Source organism: Mastomys coucha, unplaced genomic scaffold, assembly GCF_008632895.1.
Source record: "Mastomys coucha isolate ucsf_1 unplaced genomic scaffold, UCSF_Mcou_1 pScaffold16, whole genome shotgun sequence".
NCBI classification, from domain to species: domain Eukaryota; kingdom Metazoa; phylum Chordata; class Mammalia; order Rodentia; family Muridae; genus Mastomys; species Mastomys coucha.
The window spans coordinates 104,480,037-104,499,003 of record NW_022196898.1 but is presented as its reverse complement, the minus strand read 5'-3'; the positions used below and the strand labels follow the sequence as shown (position 1 = coordinate 104,499,003).

Here is an 18,967-nt window from a genome sequence, read left to right as displayed (position 1 = left end):
GTTCTCTCCCTCTCCCCCCTGGTTCAACTCAGTGGATGCAGTTGACCCGTGCAGCTGGAAGCTGATGCTTGAAATTTTAGGAATTCATTATTTAAGCACAGCTGTTGCTAAATGTTAAAGCTAATTATATTGCATTTAGTATATATGTAATATAAAAAATTATATTAAAGACAAGAGTTGTGAAGCTCCAATAGTTGGGAGCTAGGGAGATGGTGTGCAGGTTAAGTGCACTGGCTGCTCTTGTAAAAGATCCAGGTTTGGTTCCCAGCACCTACATGGTGGTCCACAATTACTTGTCACTCTAATTTTAAGGGATCTGATCTCCATGGGCAGCAGGAATGCATGCATGTGGTACACATACACACATGTACACACGCACACACTTAGATAATGTTCAAAGAAATTTTTAAAGAATCCTGATCAGGTACCACCATGAACAACCCTGAATAATGTCTGCTCTTTCATTGTCCTCCATGTGTGGTAAAGATAAGGTAGGATCCGCTTATTGTCCTCTCAGTTTTGTGTTAGTGATACCATGGAGATGGGCTGTCAACTCTGTGTGGAAATTAGCATATGCTACATATCATGGCATTTGTAGAACTGCTTACTAAATATTGATCAACAACCTAATGACATTTACCTATTCATATGCAAAGGATGTACCTACAATGAAGTTGTTTGTGTAGAGGTATTCAAATGCTTTGTAACTAGAATATTCTCTAGTGCTTCATCCTTCTCTTTCTGGTACTGAGGCTCTAAAAAGGAAACATTGATCCACTGTTGCCTTCAAACAGCCCCGGGCTTAGCTAAGAGGGATGAGGGTTGCAACAACTGTTAAATGAAATATTAAAGTCCAAGGTGATAGTGTGTTAGAGATAGAGACTAAAGTAAGTACAGCAAGGCCTTATGGGTAAGAAGAATAGGTGGGTTGGATGATGGGGACGGAATCAAAATGTAACCTCGGCTTAGATGGTGGAATACACTTCAGAATGTGGGAATCATGTGATCACTCTTAGGGATTAAACACACAAATATAAGGACCTCCTTAGTACATAAGGAGTTAGTTGTGAAGGAACTTGGAAGCATGGAAGTAAGGACAGGAACGTCAAAGTGCAGATTAAATCACAGAGAACCTCACGATAAGCAGGACTAAACCAGACAAGTACAGAACCAGACATTATGCATGGGGATATACTGCCTATGAGAGCTTAAACTTAACCAGCCTAAACCAGTTCTTGCTGGATTCATAGAGTGGAAATAATATCTTACAACTACATTAATTAATTAATCAACTAATAATGAATTGCTCTGTGTGTGTGTGTGTGTGTGTGTGCGTGTGAAGCACAGGTGTTGAGTTCAGAGGACAACTTGCAGGAGTTGGTTCTCTCCTATGTGGAGTGAATGCAGTTAGCAGGTTAGTCACAAGCACTTTTACCTGCTAAGTCATCTTATAGGTCCACAAAAAGAATGTGATTAATATCCTGTGAGGATTGTTTTCTATTAGTTGAGATTCCATTGAGTGCTGTGCTTACCATCCATCTATAACATGAATCTCTTGCCCTGTGTTTATATCTAAGGGAGTTAGGATGAATTGCACAGCTCACAGTGTGTGAATCTATATTGACTTGTTAGTATAAATATGGAGATGTATTTCTCAGCTGATGAGCAACACACAAGGTCTTCCTGTCCTGCCTCCCAAGACACCAAGCCTACACACTTTTTGCCTTCATTCTTCCTTTCCTCCACACTTGTTTCTGAATCATTCTGAGTCTCTAGGGATGGATGACAGTCTGCCTTGTGAGCATCTTGCAGAAATAGCATTGACCACAGCTGCTTTCAGTCAATTGCTTACTGTCCTGAAGAAAACAGTAACCAGGAGACAGGGAGTCCCCAGCCAATGGGACAGGCCTCTTATGTCTGACAAGGAAGCTTTGCATAGGGAGTTGGCAGAATCCTGCTGTGAGAGGGTCTATCAGCCATGTTCCTCTGGCTGGGGGCACTTGGGGATCAGTTCGGCAGAACCTTTCAGAAGGTTCTTGTTTGCTTGCTCCTGACAGGGTATTTTAGTTTAAAAAGGATTAAACAAGTTGTGGGGAAAAGTAAAAACTTCTGTGGTAGATTTAGACATGTAGTCTGCTCCCTCCAGACTAGAAGCATAGCTGCTAACTGTTCCAGCCCATTTCCTCTCTGTGGTGCACAACTAGACAACTAGATTTTGTTTCCCAGAACTCTTTGCAGTTGCTCAAGTCCCAGTTCCAATCAAGAGGATTTGAGTAGGAATGCTATGTGACTCCCCCTGCTAATTCCTACGAATTGTTGCATGTGAACTTGGAATCCACATACTGAAGAAAGCAGGAAACCAAAATGGAAAGGGTTGAGCCTGTTCTGCAGGCAGGCTGCCTACAATGATCAATTGTTCCAAGCATTCACTTAGTGAGAAGAAATATGTGTTTCAAGTGTTTAAACACCTAGTTTCTATACCATGTAACCCACCTGAAAAGAAGTCAACGTTCAAATTTTAAGGCAACAACTGCTACGTTATTAGCTTCTTTCTCAAATATGAGGAGAATGCCATCAATTTATCTGAGGTAAAATATGTAATGTGATATCAAGTAAGGAAAAATCCTGTAAATGAAAAATAATTTCATTTGAGAATACAGAAAAGTTCATCTGACCGAAGCCACCAACTGACTCTAGCAAAGTAGATAAGAATCAAGTCTAGATAAGACTCCTCATATCAGGTGAGGGGAGTATTTGATGTTATAAGCTTAATACTTTGTAGAAATTGATCACAGAAGAACTATAAACATATGATCATGTCAACCTACAGAAAGGAAGCATTAAATGAGAATAAACATTATGATGTGTAATGAAATTGAAGATAGGTGGTAAGAAGTTCTTTATTGTGTGATAAAGAGCTACAACAAAAAAATGCATCACGCCTGCCACCTGTGAATGTGGAGGTGGACAGACTTTATTAGAATCGAGACAAGCCACACTCACAGCTTCTCACTTATATGGCTCTGAAGTTTCTAACTACTTCACTGACACTCAAAAGCAAGTCAGGAACTTAAAGGTTGGAAGCAGAGCTGACCAGCCACTCAGTGAATAAACAACATCAGAAGAAGTTGCTTAGATTAGGATGATAGTTCTTCATAAGGTTAAATTTATACATTTGATGTAATTATGATTAAAATGGATTTATTAGCAGGATTAAACAAGAACAATCAATTCTGAAAAAAGGGATAAAGAAAAATTGAGACTGCCCTAAAGAAGAAGAGTACAGAAAAGATGAATGTATTCTGTGATGTCTGGGGTGGAGAAATGGCTCAGCTGTCAAGAGTTCATGCTACCCTTATAGTTCCCAGAATCTACACTTGGTAGCTCACAATTCCTGTAGTTTCTCCAACTACAGGAGATCTGAAACTCACTTCCCCATGGCATTTGTGCATGTGTGCACAGACTAGTACTTAGACACACATACATATTTTTAATCAAAAATTAAATAAAAAAGACCCCTTAGTTTAAGCACTCAGATTATATTAGAACAGGTCCATACAAAAATCACCAGTGCTAGCACAACATACCTATTCTCACGTTGAATGCAATGGTGGAATATTAGATAAGGACAAAGGATTTGGCCAACAACACTAGATGATAGATTATCTTTATAGAAGATTCTAAAAGTTAATTCTTATCTCAAATTACATATAAAATAAAACTCTGGTTAAAAGCCCACATATCAAAGCATATCTGTAAGCTTTAAGTAGACCTCCTTCACCATACTGAAGTTAGTAAACAACATGACACAAAGCAGAAGTCATGTTCCAAGTAAATCATGGGACTGAGTTAAATTTAAACTCAGATGTTTTGTGCATATTCACAATATCAAAAGAATATTTTGGTGAAGCCACATAATTTTGAAGCATGTTCACAATGAATGTAAATTGATTAAAATTAGAGTCATGAATATAAATGTATATATAGATATAATATATGTATATATCATATATACATACTGCATATAATATGTATATATGATATATACATATATTATATGCATATAATCAGCAAAGTCAACCAGGAAAAGTAAGAAACAGTCAATAGATACAGAGTGTGAGTAGGAGATGCAACAATAGGAAACTTGAATAGAAAATTACTGGTAGGATAAGAGAAAATAAAATAAAAATAAATCACACACATTTGAAAGCAAGATTAATCTTCAAATAACTGAAATCAGGTGATGAGATCAAGAACCCAGATATGATCTTTCTATTTCACTTCTCAGTTTTGCTGACATGCAGGCTTGTCCCCTCAACAGAAGCTCTTGTTAGACAGCCCTGTTATATCAACAACTATAACTTAACAGACTCCTGGGTAAGTTCTTGCTGAGGTCTGAACAACAAGGCCTAAGACTATAGCAGCAGGTCTCAGTGTGGATGCAATCACCTGGGATGTCTTAAAATTGCCATTGCAGATGCTTGCTGCAGAAAAAATGAAATTGCATCTACATACATCCAAAGCTCTCTAGATGATTCTGCTATGTATCCACAAGAGAAAGCTTCATGATAGGAAGATATTCTTAAAGGTGTGGGTAGAACATGTAGTCATTGTGTGAGCATCAGAGATTCTCCTATATAGACTTCAATGTCATCAGATGTGGTCAGCACACTGTGCACTGGGTTGCTGCTGCTATAACAGCATACTGTGTCATAGTCAACATGCTCATGAGTACAATGACTACATTCTAAATAGTGAACAAAAATAAAGGAGGGGGTACACATAATCCAGGGTGGCCTACTTCCTTACTGTCATTGGGTATTATGAAGCACCATGCACTGAAGTAATCTAGTTGCAGTGTGTGAGACGGCCATATTGCAAGCACCACAGTTCTAGTGTCACTATGGAGACAGAGACTCAGCAACCCTGCTGGAATCTTGGAAAATCAGTATTGTCCGTGAAGTCTGTCTTTGTGACAGATGGCTGCCCAGCAGAGATTGCACACTTTGCAAAAAATGACATGTACACAAATTAAAAGCATCTCTGGAGCTGTAGTGCCAGGTTCTACAACCAAATCCCCAACTATGAAGGTGGTGAAGTGTGGAGATACCATGGTGTTCAAAGCCAAAGGTTCAAGCAATGTGGATACATGATAGGCATATGGTCAGACCATCCTGCTATCACAAAGACAATGTCATATAGCTATACTGAATGAAAATCGGTAATTTTATCCAACAGAATGTTGCCATGTATCTATGTGAACACAATAGCAGGATATCAGAGCAGGACCAGTGTAGGGCACCTACATTGTCCCCTTAAAGAGTTGAGAACTTTGCATGTTAAGAGAGACATCAGAAAGAAGACAAGAAATTCTTCAACAACTAAACAATAAGTGAAAAGTTTGTTCTAGAAGAGTCGGGATAAGAATGTTTGCTTGGAGCCTCAGGAAAGGAGTTGAACTGGACTCATGGAGATGCAGACTGTGGGCTTTTTAATTTTACAACAGACAGTTAGGAAATTGAGAATGATTAAATATTTGTCAAATAGTAAGGAGATAATTTGTATGATCAAAGAAAAGGTAAAATATTTTCAGAGAAATCATATTTCCAGAAAAATGGGCCTGATTACTAAAGGAGAGGGAAAGATATTTCATATATATTGTATAATAAAGTACTGTACACTCTTACTCAGATTCCCATCTCATTCAGCAACAAGACTCAGTCATGATGAGAAGGAATTATTAAATCCATTCTAAGACAGGAAGGGTCTAAAACCAAATAGATCCTGTGTACCACAACCAGGCCACATTCCAGATTATTTCCCACTAATATGCTTGGTTAGTGTAACGTACATGCAATCTCTCATGGGATTCCAGCCCTTTCCATCTGACAAAATTCTCAGTTAAATGCTTCTGACCCCGAACTAGCATCCTTGAAACATTATTACATAGCATTTATACAGAGAACATTGGAGCCCCCTTTTAGGGTTCTCAGGCTCATTAGTAAAATAATTTAAGACTAGGAATAAAAACACAAAGATACTTTTATTAGAATTTAAAAGGAAAATCCCCAGAGCAGGCAAGCTGTGAGCTTTAGCAGCTTCTTTCAGGAGGAAAATGAGGAAGCTAGAGGGCCAAAGCTAATTCACTGAAGCAGGCACAGGGGTCAGACACATGACAAACTGCCACATTGTGGGATGGAGGCTTCAGAGCCGTGGTTCTTAACCTGTGAGTCACAATTCCTCAGGTGGTCGAATGGCCCTTTCACAGGGGTCCCAAATCAGATATCCTGTGTATCAAATATCACCATTATGATTCATAGCAGTAGCACAATCACAGTATGTAGTAACAATGAAAGGATTTTATGGTTTGGATCACACAACATTAGGAAATATATTAAAGAGCCACAGCACTTGGAATATTGACGACTACTGCTATAGAAATAGTAAAAACGTACAGAATGTCTGGGATTGTGTAGAGGAAGTACAAAGTACTAAGAAAAGCATGGTTAAAAATCAAAAACAAAAAGAGGAAAAGGAAAAGTTGGTAGGTGTGCATACTTAGGGCCTATGACGCTGCCACCACTTGTAAGCTACTCTACTAAAATTAGGGGTTCTGGGAAGGGAAAGAACTACAGTGTCTTATTAGAGGACTAATTATTCTGTTTATCTCTTTAGAATGTATTAAGGTGAGCTTGCTTTTTTGGGGTGTTCCTTTGCCCAGGCGATGGATCAGGGCCAACTAGAATATCAGCCTATGAATTCTTTTCTCTTGAGCAGAAGGCTTCTTTTTGTTTTTGCTTTATGTTTGTTTGTTGGGTTTTTTTTTATTGCAATGGTACTTGTGATTTACATTTTCTGATTCTTAATTTATTTTGTAAAACTTAGGTAATTACAGATTATATCAAGTCCTTTGTGAAAATATGCAATATAAAGGCAGAAATAGGACACTGTTTGACAGGAATTACAGACTTGACAAATGATCATTTTGTGCAGGCAGAATTTAAATACTCTTGCATTAAAGACTCACCATGGTTTCTGACATTTTTTAAATTCAGATCATTTCTGATAACCTATATATTTCTCTTAATCTATTTAGTTGTCTTCAGTCTAAGTCACAGTCTTCCAGAGTCCACTCTTAGATTTGTCATAAACTTAGGCATTTTCTGTCTGTATTTAACATTTTTACTGAACAAAAGATATGGAATACAAATGACTTATTTTGTTTAACTGAAGCTACTATGACCTGTCTGTACAAAATCTCTGTTGTTGCACTGGTACCTTTCCTTTCCAGAATAAAAAAAGACTGAGTTTCCCAAATTAGCCAATCAATAGATGATGTCAAAGGATACAATAGATAAACAGCTATGGAACTTCTCTACAGAGGAAGCAGCACAGCTGAACAGGAGAAAAGCCAGAGTGTACCCATACTTAGCTTTCTGATATGGACAGTGACTCTTGTAGAGACTCATGGATGGTCAAGGTGCTGAGAACAGGTGACTGTTCATCATGAGGATGGACACACATGTCACCCTGCTCCAAGGCTCAGAAACACTGGACAATGTAGGTGAAAGAACATAGAACTGTGATAATGGGGAGAGGAAGCACTGAAATGTTGCTTTTAGGGATATGATGTCACCTTGGCACTCACAACGGTAAACCATCTGTAGCCGTTTGCATGGGACAGGAGACCAAGCTCCCAAACATGCAGTCAGGACACCCTTGCATTTCAAACACTTTACCTGTTTCACAGGTTAAATGACACCTTGTCTCAGGTAGTTGTAACTGGAGCAACACCATTTCAAAATTAGGTTTTATATAAATGAGATGTTGAACTCAGAATTGATGTTAGCTAGAACGGATTGGTGCTGGTGTTGAAATGGGGTGAATTTCAATGTGAGAATATGAATTTGGTGAGGTTTTTTGGCCAGTAGGAAAGTTTTAGACTAAAGTGCACTACTTCCTGAATCAGTATGTTAGGGCTCTCGTCCATAATATAGATTACATATTAAAGATAAAAGGAGATAATAACAGATGAAGTTAGAAAAGTGAGACCCTGAACAGAACATGAGTGGGAATATTAGGAGATGAGGCGGGGGTGTCAGAGCTTTTTGAGGTTCATGAAGGAGGTGCTGAACAAGAACGAAATAATAACAGCATAGTGTGAGAGACATGGAGAGACATATACAGCCACCCTCTAGAGCTGCAAAAAGAAAAATGCCTGTAGTCACAGCCCAAGTAAAATTGTATAGCATCATAGTGAAAGAAAAAGGAAGCATCTCTTCTAAAGGTGGACTTTGTCTACTGTCCCTTCTAAAGATTGACTGTGTCTGTCCCCCACTTCTAAAGGTGGGCTGTGTCTAACCTCCTTCTAAAAGTGGACTGTGCCTACTCCATATTCTAAAGGTAGATTATATCTAGTCCCCCTCTAAAGGTGGAGTGTGTCTGTCTCACCTGTTGGGGATTGGTTCTAATGCTTTGAGTTAATCGGGAACCTGAGTGCCCAATTGTTGAAGGTCCTTGTCCGCAGTTGGTTTTTGGTTGGTTAATAAAGAGCCAATGGCCAATGATTGGGTGGAGACAGAGGTGTGAAAATTTTAGATTGAGGGCTAGGAACTGGGAGAAAGGAGGAGAGAGAATTACTGGGACTCATGGAAAAAGGATGGGTCATAAGAGCTACAGAAGAAAAAGCCAGCCAGCCATGTAAGAATTTGGGTAAGTGCCACTGGCCATTTCTGTGATTGGGCTTGGGGTATCAGGGAAGTTTGAGAAGTCTCGGGAGTACCAGAGGGGAACATTTGCAACCTTTGAGCTAGTCACCACATATCATAAATTAACTGATATGTGTGTCTTTCATTTGCAAAACCAGATTGCTCCAGGACGGGGTTGTGGCCTGCCAGGAGCCAAAGCCACTTAGCTAAACTCCTTCTAAAGGTGGACCGTTTCTACCTTCCGCCTTCTAAAGGTGGACAGTGTCTACTTCCCTTCTAAAGGTGGGCTGTGTCTATTCTCCTTCTAAAGGTGGACAGTGTCTACTCACACCCATTCCTGTTGAGCGTTCCTTCTTGTTTTACACCAGCCCACTGGGTTCTGTGTTTTTGACATGTCCTCTCTGGGACCTGTTAAATTTCCATAGCCTCGACTCCCTTTTAAGAGTCCTTTAAGAGCCAAGCAGTGGTGACACACATCTTTAATCCCAGCACTTGGGAGGCAGAGGCAGGTGAATTTCTGAGTGTGAGGCTAGCCTGGTTTACAGAGTGAGTTCAAGAACAGCCAGGGCTACCCAGAGAAACCCTGTCTTGAGAAAAAAAAAATCTTCACACAGCTTTTATGAGTCATTTCCACACCTTTCAGAAAAGCAATAAATAAATAAATAAATAAATAAAATAAAACCCCTTAAGATTTGTACTCTAGTCTCTTATGTCTTCATTCAAAGATTGCTTCATCAGAAATTCTTTCCCTGATTATCCTATATGTGCCTTTAACTTTTCTGTGGTCCCTGATAAAGTTCCTTCCTTAGAACTCATCAGCTTCTAATGTGCCATGAACAGTTATTACTTAACTGTTTCATTCACTCCCATCAAAATAAGAGTTTCCTGAATCATGAATCTCAGCAGCTTGGATGCTGTTAGCCCATTGTGTACTCTACAGTGTCTATCATATAATGGATAATGGTTGCTGCTAGCTCAATGTATGTATGCTCCACAGTGTCTATCATATCATGGATATGACTGTGTTAAATTATTGTGGTGTATTTATTTTCTTTCTGTGTTACAGACTAACAATCTGCATATTAGCATTCATCATACTTACATGGTAAATACAAAATGTGTTATATTTGTTAGTTTTAATGTATTTTAAATATAAATAGATTAAAGAAAATAATAAACCATTAGCCTTAAATGAGATAGTTGATGATTCATGCTATGAAGGAGAGATATTAGGAGGATAGGACTTTACCATTTTTATAATTTTTTTGTATTGATGTTAACAAGCTGTTTTCAGAAGTATTTGGAGTTCATCACTAGGAATTTGGCCTTAACTTAGGCTGTATTTGCTTATAGATGTGTTACAAACCTGGCGAAAGACAGCAATCAAAAGTGTTGTTGCCAATACCCCAGCCACTGGGAATGTTGCAAAGTAAATTAATTAGTACAAACAGATGTCAGGCACGTTCTAGGCGATGTTGGCAAGGGTCCAGTGTCTGGCCTCACTTCCCGAGTATGTGCATTCTACACACACAGAAGCCATTCAATTCATGCTTGGATGTGAACTGCAGAGATGGATTTGCCCTTTTTCAAAGCATCACTTTCCAGGATAATAATACACAGCAAAGTCTCAGAGATAATTGCACATTGTATATAGCTAGAGATTTCACTGGTGCTCATCAAGGTTTGCAAACATAACTCTCAATTTCTCATGCTTTAGAATGTGTATTTCACTTGGTATATTTTAAATGGAAAATTATTGTATATGTTCTAAGTAGCAGGCATTGGAAAAACAAACAAAAATTTGATAACTACTGATGAAAAGAATAACAGAACAACTGTTATTTAAATAAAATGATAGAAGATAAACTCATTATGATATAAGGATTTCCATTTACTGTATTTTCCCACAGAAAGTTGTGCCAATTATCCACATCACATTTATTAAGAACTTTGTACCATCATTTCTAAAATTAAGCAAGATATAAGTCAGTAGCAACAGCAGTCGAATGTGTATGAATTACTATGTTAGTCTTGAGAAACACCAGGTTATAATAAAGAAAGCTTTTGTGTCCTCTTGTGTCCAGACTGGGCTCTCTGCTCTGCATACTTTGATCAGTTGTTGACTTATTCTGGCTACAATGGTACTCGAATTTTTATAAAGAATATTTTTAAAAAATTTTAAATTCTATGCTTTGTGTGATGGGTTTTACTTTGCAAGTCTGTCTTCCATGATGGAGCATCAGGATTCCCATGCAGCATCTTTCTGTTTTTACAAAGGAAAAGACACTGTGGCTGTCTCCCAATTCTTTCTGTCTTACCTGAAAACAACTCCTACGCTGTTAGGCACATCTCACTGAATATTACAGTTTGGAATATTGTAAAGATGTCACTCATTTATCCAAACAGACCATGACTTGAGTGAGTGTAAGAAAAGTTTTTGGTCCATAACATATAAAATTATGAATGGAATGATGAAATACAACACCCACTGGAGCCCTAGGAAAGTGCCCATACATACCAGAACATGACACCTTTTAAGGGGAAATCTTTGTGAGCTTCTCCAAAACTGAGGACTCAAATCACTCAGAAAAGACTGACACATGCCATGATTCTTAAAACTCCATGAGACTTGATAGTACTTCAAAGTGTTCAGCATCCTTTGCCCTTTGAACCCAATCACGAAAGAACACACATGGCACGCACTCTCTGATAAGTGGATATTAGACCAGGTCTGAATACCCAAAATACAATCCACAAACCACAAGAAACTGAAGAAGGAAGAGCAAAGTGTAGATGCTTCATTCCTTTTTAGAAGGGAGAACAAAATACCCAAGGAGTTGCAGAGACAATAGGGAAGAGAGTGGAAAAAGAACAATCCAGAGACTGCTCCACCTGGGATACCTTTCCATATTCAGTCATCAAACCCAGACACTATTGTGGATGTCAGCAAGTGTTGGCTGAAAGGAGCCTGATATAGCTGTCTCCTGAGAGGCTCTGACAATGCCCAACTAATGCAGACTCCTAACCATCCATTGGATTGAGCACAGGGTCCCAAATGAAGGAGCTAGAGAAAGGACCCAAGGAGCTGAAGGGTTTGCAGCCCCTTAGGACAAACAACAATATGAACTAACTAGTACCCTCAGAGCTCCCAGGGACTAAACCACCAACCAAAGAGTGCACATGGTGGGACTCATGGCTCCAGCAGCATGTGTATAGCAGAGTATGTCCTAGTCGGTCATCAGTGGGAAGAGAGGCCCTTTGTCCTGTGAAGGTTTATGTCCCAGTATAGGGGAATGCCAGGGCCAGGAAGTGGGAGAGGGTGGGTAAGTGAGGAGGGGGGTGGAGGAAACAGGGTTTGTTTTTTGGTTTTGTTTTTGTTTTTGATACTTTTTTTGGAGGGTTAACCAGGAGAAGAGATATCATTTGAAATGTAAATAAAGAAAATATCTAATATAAAATAAATACATTAAGAAAAATAAATTGTTCAGCATCTATGAAGGCAATAATGAGTCTACCACAGGCAAGTTCTCTATTTCCTATCACCAATTGGTTACAGTGGAGTCAACCTAACTACTCTTTCATTAATTGGATGATTTATGTATTCCCATAATCATTGTGTGAAGAAAAAAATTCCACTGTGTATGTAGAAAAAGCTACACCCAAGGAGAGAGGAAAGACTTTCAGTCAACAGAACTCAGTCCTGCAGGCAAGTGCCACAAAGACTGTTTATGATACTTCCATGTGGTCACATGACTTCTGAGAGAGCAAGCGACTGCTCCATCTGCTGCAATCACAGGGAGCATCAATCCTGAACTTGTAGAGCATTAAAGTGAAAATGAACAGGATCTTTAGTGTAATGACTTCCTCTCTTTATTAAATATTGTTATTTCAGAGAAAAAGGAGAAAAATAAGGAAGAGAGATTTCTTCAGAGTAGTGGATGCCCAGAACGAATATGCAGTTTTCACCCTCTAAGAACAACCTGTCCTCAGCTTTTAAATCAATGCTCAGCAAATTAGCTCAAAGCAAATAAAAATGACAATGGCAGCACCTGTTTGGCTGTCCCCTGCTCCCTGTATATGCCAATTCGTCACTGACTTGCAAACCTAATAAGAGTCTGTGTTTGGTTTTCTCCATTTCCATAATGAAATCTTTAACAGCTCTGTGATTGAAGAGCATCCTTTAAAGATCTGCACCCATGGCTTATTAAACACACATCTCCACGTGTGCGAGGCTGTAGCAGTGGGGCACAGACAGGATGAGTGATAGGTACACAGAGAAGAAAAATAGCGATGCCTCCCTCTCTAGTCTTTCCAATTTATCGATGTTGTGGAGCCCACGGGCCTGGGAAGGAAGTTGTGTTTCTAGAAGGTTCTGATTAACCTGTATCACCATGCTTCTCCTGTCATCATTACACAAGGCAGTTAAGTAAACAGACATAATAGGCCTTAGTCTCATCTCTAGGAATTTACTGCCATGGAAATCCATCCAGCTCTTTCATTTATCTCACTTTTCAAAGAGTGATTTAAGGGCCACCCACATGGCAAAATCACATAAGCTAAATTGCTTCCATCGTTCATTCATTCATAAAACACTTTCCACACATCATCTGCTTGCCAGGCTTTGTGCTACGCACCAAGGATATAAAGACAAACATGCCTTCCAATTCCTTACAATGTGATAAATCTAGATGATCAAAATATACTAATTAAAATCTGAAAAATTATTTTACTTATCGAAGGTATCTGTAGCAATAAGTAGCAACCAATCAATCAAAATAAAAATGTCTTTATTAAACTCACTCTGAATACAAACTGACTCCACCATTGCATTTTGTGTGTAATGTTAACATTTAGTGTATAACCTTGTGTGTGATTGTGTGTATGTGTGTGTGTGTGCATGTGTGTGCATGTGCATGCATACGTGTATATATGTATGTGTGTTTGCATGTCATGTCCAAGACCAGAAAAGTACTAAGTAATTTGCTTGCAGATAAACAATGTAACATGATTTTACAAAATACTTTTCCTTCATGTGATACTGAAGAGGTGGTTAGTTTGGGCAAGTTAGATGAACAAATACAAAAGTGTTTCAAAATTAGAAGCTTAAACCTTCTGAGAAACATGGTGATTATCTTTTAAAAGATTTGGAGAGAGTGTATCAGTTTACTGGGATAGTTGAGCAGAACAGGTTGATTATGAACCATGAGATTCTTTATGTCACAGGAAACAAAATATCTTCATTTATTCAAACTTTAATCTGCACATCTGCACTGTTATTAGTTATAAAAAACACAATTGCAACCAGCAGCAGAAGAGAGGGCTCTGGGCAGGAGGGAGAGGGTTTTGTACCCATTCTCAGCTTTGCTCTGCATCCCAGGCTCTCCCAACTGCTCTTTGGTTCACTTTGAATAAAATATATCTAACCTCCAGGGTATATATACATATATATATATATATATATATATATATATAATTTATTTATTTATTTTTACACTGGAAGCCTGCCCCAGCCTTTAGTGGGACACACTGAAGGATAAAGGTCAAAGACTGATGATCCCTGGCCTTATAATTTTACTATATGTGCTTTATTAAGTGCTAGTTTCTTGCTCTGTAATTCTCTCTTACTAATTCATGTTAATATGTGAAAGGTTTCTTATCTCTCTTGCTGGCCAGATAAGAGGCTTGGAACTCATTAACATTTCGTGAACCAGAGAGAAAGGAAAATAATTAAATCTTTTACATAGGCAATATGCACAGACACATACATATATATGTATATATGCACATATATATACACAAACAGGCATATACATATATACATTTGTGAGATGGAGCTGAGCCCCCTAATCTACCACTTTATTCCTTCTTAGACAAAGTTTATTTAGAAAATTAGCGCATGGAGAAAATGTTACACAAAAGAGGAGTTACAGAAGGATGTTGATATTAAGTTCAAAGCAGTATTTCATTTCATAAGCTCATTGTAAGTTCAAAGCAATAGTTTCACATGGCCTCACTTTATCATAGTGTACACTTGTGGCTTCATCCTTGGATGTAACCTAAAATGAATGTTTTTTTCTTGGCCACAAATTTGTCTCAAGCCTACTTCTCTTTTAGTGTAATTGTGAAGGCTCATCATATTCATTATTATGTAGACTTTACTTAATATTCTATGAAGAGTGTGCACATTTTATTATTGATTCTAACTTTATTATTTATTTCTAGCTAAATAACTAAAACTATCTCTTAAAACTTGCTTCCTAAAATTATTTGAGTCTAATCAGGAATTTGATAAAATCACTATTAGGAAATATGAAATCATGACTTTGTTTATATAGCATTAATATATGATGGTACATCTTCATTTGATCTGCAGAAAATATGCTCAATAGGGTGGACTAATGCCCAGGAATCATTAGACTATGTAAAAATGACAAGGAAACGCATATCAGCTGCAAGAAGCAATCCTGAGATGAAGTCTCTTAGGACCTTGCCTTGGAGCTCAGCCATAATTGGCCATGCAAAACTGGTGCCAAGAATGGCTCCCGTCATACAAACACACACACACACACACACACACACACACACACACACACACGCGCACAAACACACACACACACACGCACACACACGCACACGCACACGCACACTCACACACGCACAGAGAGAGAGAGAGAGATCAACCCAATCACTAAAGGTCATATTTTAAAATCAGTTTTCCTTACACCAAGAGAACACAACTATCAACACAGTACATGCTCCAGCCCCCCTCTCTCCAGCTTTCTCCCAGTTATTCACATAAGAGAGTGTTCAGTCCTGGTAGGTGATGAGTCCCCATCAGAGGAATACTATTCTCCCTGCAACACCATGTCAAGAATACAAAACAAAAGCACAGTAAGAATTTCAATCACTTTATTGCTGGGATGGCAAAGCTGAGCAAGGTGTGTGGAATGTGTTCCTGCCTGTTAGTTTAGGCAGGCTACTTGTCAGTGTGCATGCTCAGTACAAAGGGGACTCCTAGTTGCAGATATCATGAAAGATTTTCGTTTACATTCTGGTGGGTTTTTCTTATTTCTAATTTTTCTTTAATGGTAACAAATAAAATGGATAAAGATTCTGCTCTGGTTCTGAACCTGCCCCATTGTAACCCCAGTGATGGGCTGGTGGAAGTCAGCAAGCAGGCAGCTCAGATCTGTCTTAAAACCTTTCAGAAAAATGACATGGACAAGAATCCCAGCTCCGGGGAACTATGCAACACACCTTTGACCTTTTATAACAACATCTGGGCATACCATTACCTTTTATTAATGAAGGAACAAAGGCAATTTAAGTCCTTCACTGGGGAGGGCAGTTTCCCCATGTTGAAATGCCTGCTTAGCTTGGGAGGCCACCTACTGTCACTCAGCTTTAAGTACCACTCTCCACTCCTTAGAGGACACAAGGCTCAGGTGTTGGGGAGCGGGTCTTTGCAGGGCTCACCTGTATTGCACTGAGATATCTCTAGCCTTATTTATGAACACAGAGTGTGCACAGTTTGTTCTGAGCTGGTGGTCACCACACATCTCCAATGAACACTGCCTGCAGCACCTACGGCAGATTCAAGATGACAGAGTGTTTATCACACTCAAAAAGGTTTGTGTTTTGCAGACATATGGTCTAGTTCAGAAAAACAGGGCTTTTATTAGTTTCCCACCAACATTCCTCTTGAGCACATAAGTGCCAAATTACCATATTTTTTGTATAGAACTGTGATAGAATTTAAATTTTAAAAAATTGTTGTTTGGACTGTTGAGTTGATTTTCATACAAAATTATTAAATGAATTTGGGCATTGGATTGAGAAATAATTCCCAGCTATTTATTGAAATCGCAGTAAACATGTGTGCCATTGTACCACATATTTACATAGAGTAAATTCCCAGCATGATATTTAGAAATTTTAAACATCAATCAGCCCTATAAAACATGGAAGATATTCTGCATCTTTCAGCATCAAAATATAGCCAGGAATTAATTCTTTTATATAAAAGTAGCAGGCACTTCCACTTTAACAATTCAAATGCCCTTTCATCTTTAATATGTGGTAAATTTATACATATCAAAGTATTGTCTCAAGGTAAAATGTATCTGTTGTTTGTTGTAAATTGATTCAGATAATTATTTAACTTATTTATATGTATATTTTAATTGGATTGTATAAAAATGTCTGGGTCAAAGAAGGGTTGAAAGACTAAAAGTTTAAGGAGCTCTGCTGCACACCCTGTACTGACAAACTTTCTCCCACAAACCTCCTGTGAGTCACCTGCCTCTTTGACCTTTTCTACATCCATTTGCACATTTGTAGTGGAAAATCTAATTCTGTGTGCTGAACTGGAAGAAGCCTCTTCAGTACTGAGTGCAGGACACAGACTTCTCCTCAGAGCATGCACGCCATCGGCCTTACCTGCCATCCCTACTTTTATAAGAACCACAGTTTTCTTTTCTCTAACAAAATTCATATTTTCAATCCTGCTCATATTACATTCCCATGTCTTCTCAAAATCATATGAAACCACTTTTACATCAACCATCAGTGATCTCTCTGACTCTATCTGTCTCTGTCTCTGTCTCTCTGCCTCTCTTTCTCTTTCTCTCTCTCTCTCTCTAGTTATTTTTTAAAATCAACAGAAAACTGTCTTGAAGTCACCACCTGCTCTCTGTCTACCCCTTTTGTTTGCCAGATTAAACTTTCTGAGTTTCCTATAACTATCTCTCCACAGCCCACTCACTCATATCTGGGCTTGCTTTCCTCTAGTGTACTCAACATCTGAAGATTCAATGGCCTCAGAGTCTACATGATGGAAGTCCTGCCACTGTTTTCCTGTATCTGTAGCTTGGGCTTGAAGACTTCATAGTTTTCATCATCTACATTCCTCAGGCAATCCATAGCTAACAATAAGGTAGGTGAAAGCATAAAGCCCCAGACATTTTACTGACATAGACTGGTTCTGGTGGCCTCTGTAACTCTAGTACTTTAGCACCAGCTTGGTGAAACCTTATTAGACATTCATCACAACCTGACATCTTTATCTTATATAACTTGCTTTTTTCTTCCTTTCATAATGTTCTTTATCACTAAATGTAGTATACTTAAAATGATGGTCTCTTTCCAGAAAAAGAAAAATAACCTGAGACTCAGTTCCAGGATTTGTTTGACTAAAGCAGGCTAGAAGGTGAATTTTGTTTCTGGATTGAGAAATGTGCCATTTAGCAGGCAACGATGACCTCACCTGTAAAGAGTTATTTACCAAAAGGCTTCTTCCTATTAGCTGGAATGTAAAGACCGATTCATCAAAAGGCTTCTTCCTATTAGCTGGAATGGCTATCGTTGGGATACACACAGAGGAACTGATGCACATAAGGTTGTCAGGATTGCATGCTGCTGCAAAGCCCTCTGGTAATTCGTAACAATGCTACATAGTATAATATTTTAAGTTAAGATGAGATGCAAACTGTGGCTAAAGCCATGGCAGCTATCAGGGAAATAAATGCAAAGTATCTCATTGCATCCTATTCTGTGTGCTGAAGTGTTTTAGAATAAATAAATATATCATCTTTTAAAATTGTGTTTTAAAACATGAGGGCTTTAGAAATAGTTGGATGCATTTATGGCTAGTAATTCATTTCTAACGTAAAATTTTGCTCTATAGTAAAAAAGAAAAAATAAAACACAAAAGCAAAATTGTGATTGGCTGACAGGTGGTTGAAAGACAGCTAGGTGGTGGGCCCCACAGATTTTAAGAGGATAAGACTTTATTGAGTGAGACATTGAGGAGATATGGTAGCCCAGTTTTAAATTTAATTGCCCAAAGTGAAATAGGTTTAAATACCAATGAAGACTATGGCTAGGATTAAAAACCCTGTGGTACACACTGCAAGAAGTTTTAGTTCCTTGAACGCTGGCTTTTCTAATTCCATGATTAAGCCTCCCTTTCCTGCTTAAAGCCTGTGTTTAACTTGCTCCTGGGTGAAACACCGTGCAGAATTCTCTGTTTTCTAAGGTGACAGGGGAGTGGTTCGTGATCTCTGTGTTCCAGTAACACAATGGGTCCTAGCTATCCATGTAGGGACATACTCTCCTTTCCTTGAGCATTGATTGGGGTGGGACAGCCCAGAAGTATGAAGTGATCTGCATTCAAAGACCCTAGACACAGATGGAATACATTCGCTGTAGTGGACTAACTAGCCTGCCATTGGAGTCGCAGGTTTCTTATTCAAATGCAA

The 18,967-nt window shown here is 38.6% G+C and overlaps 1 protein-coding gene and 1 long non-coding RNA gene across 3 annotated transcripts in view; one reads left to right on the top strand and one right to left on the bottom strand.

Moving 5' to 3' along the window:
- Positions 1 to 18,967, bottom strand: part of Negr1 (neuronal growth regulator 1) — a 746,019-nt gene that overhangs the window by 317,606 nt on the left and 409,446 nt on the right. The window lies entirely within an intron of this gene.
- The window catches only part of LOC116093982, a 36,955-nt gene continuing 27,568 nt past the window's right edge, over positions 9,581 to 18,967 (top strand). Inside the window, exons 1-2 of the long non-coding RNA XR_004119912.1 lie at positions 9,581 to 9,688; positions 17,499 to 17,643. This is a non-coding gene — a long non-coding RNA (uncharacterized LOC116093982). The remainder of the gene's footprint in view (positions 9,689 to 17,498; positions 17,644 to 18,967) is intronic.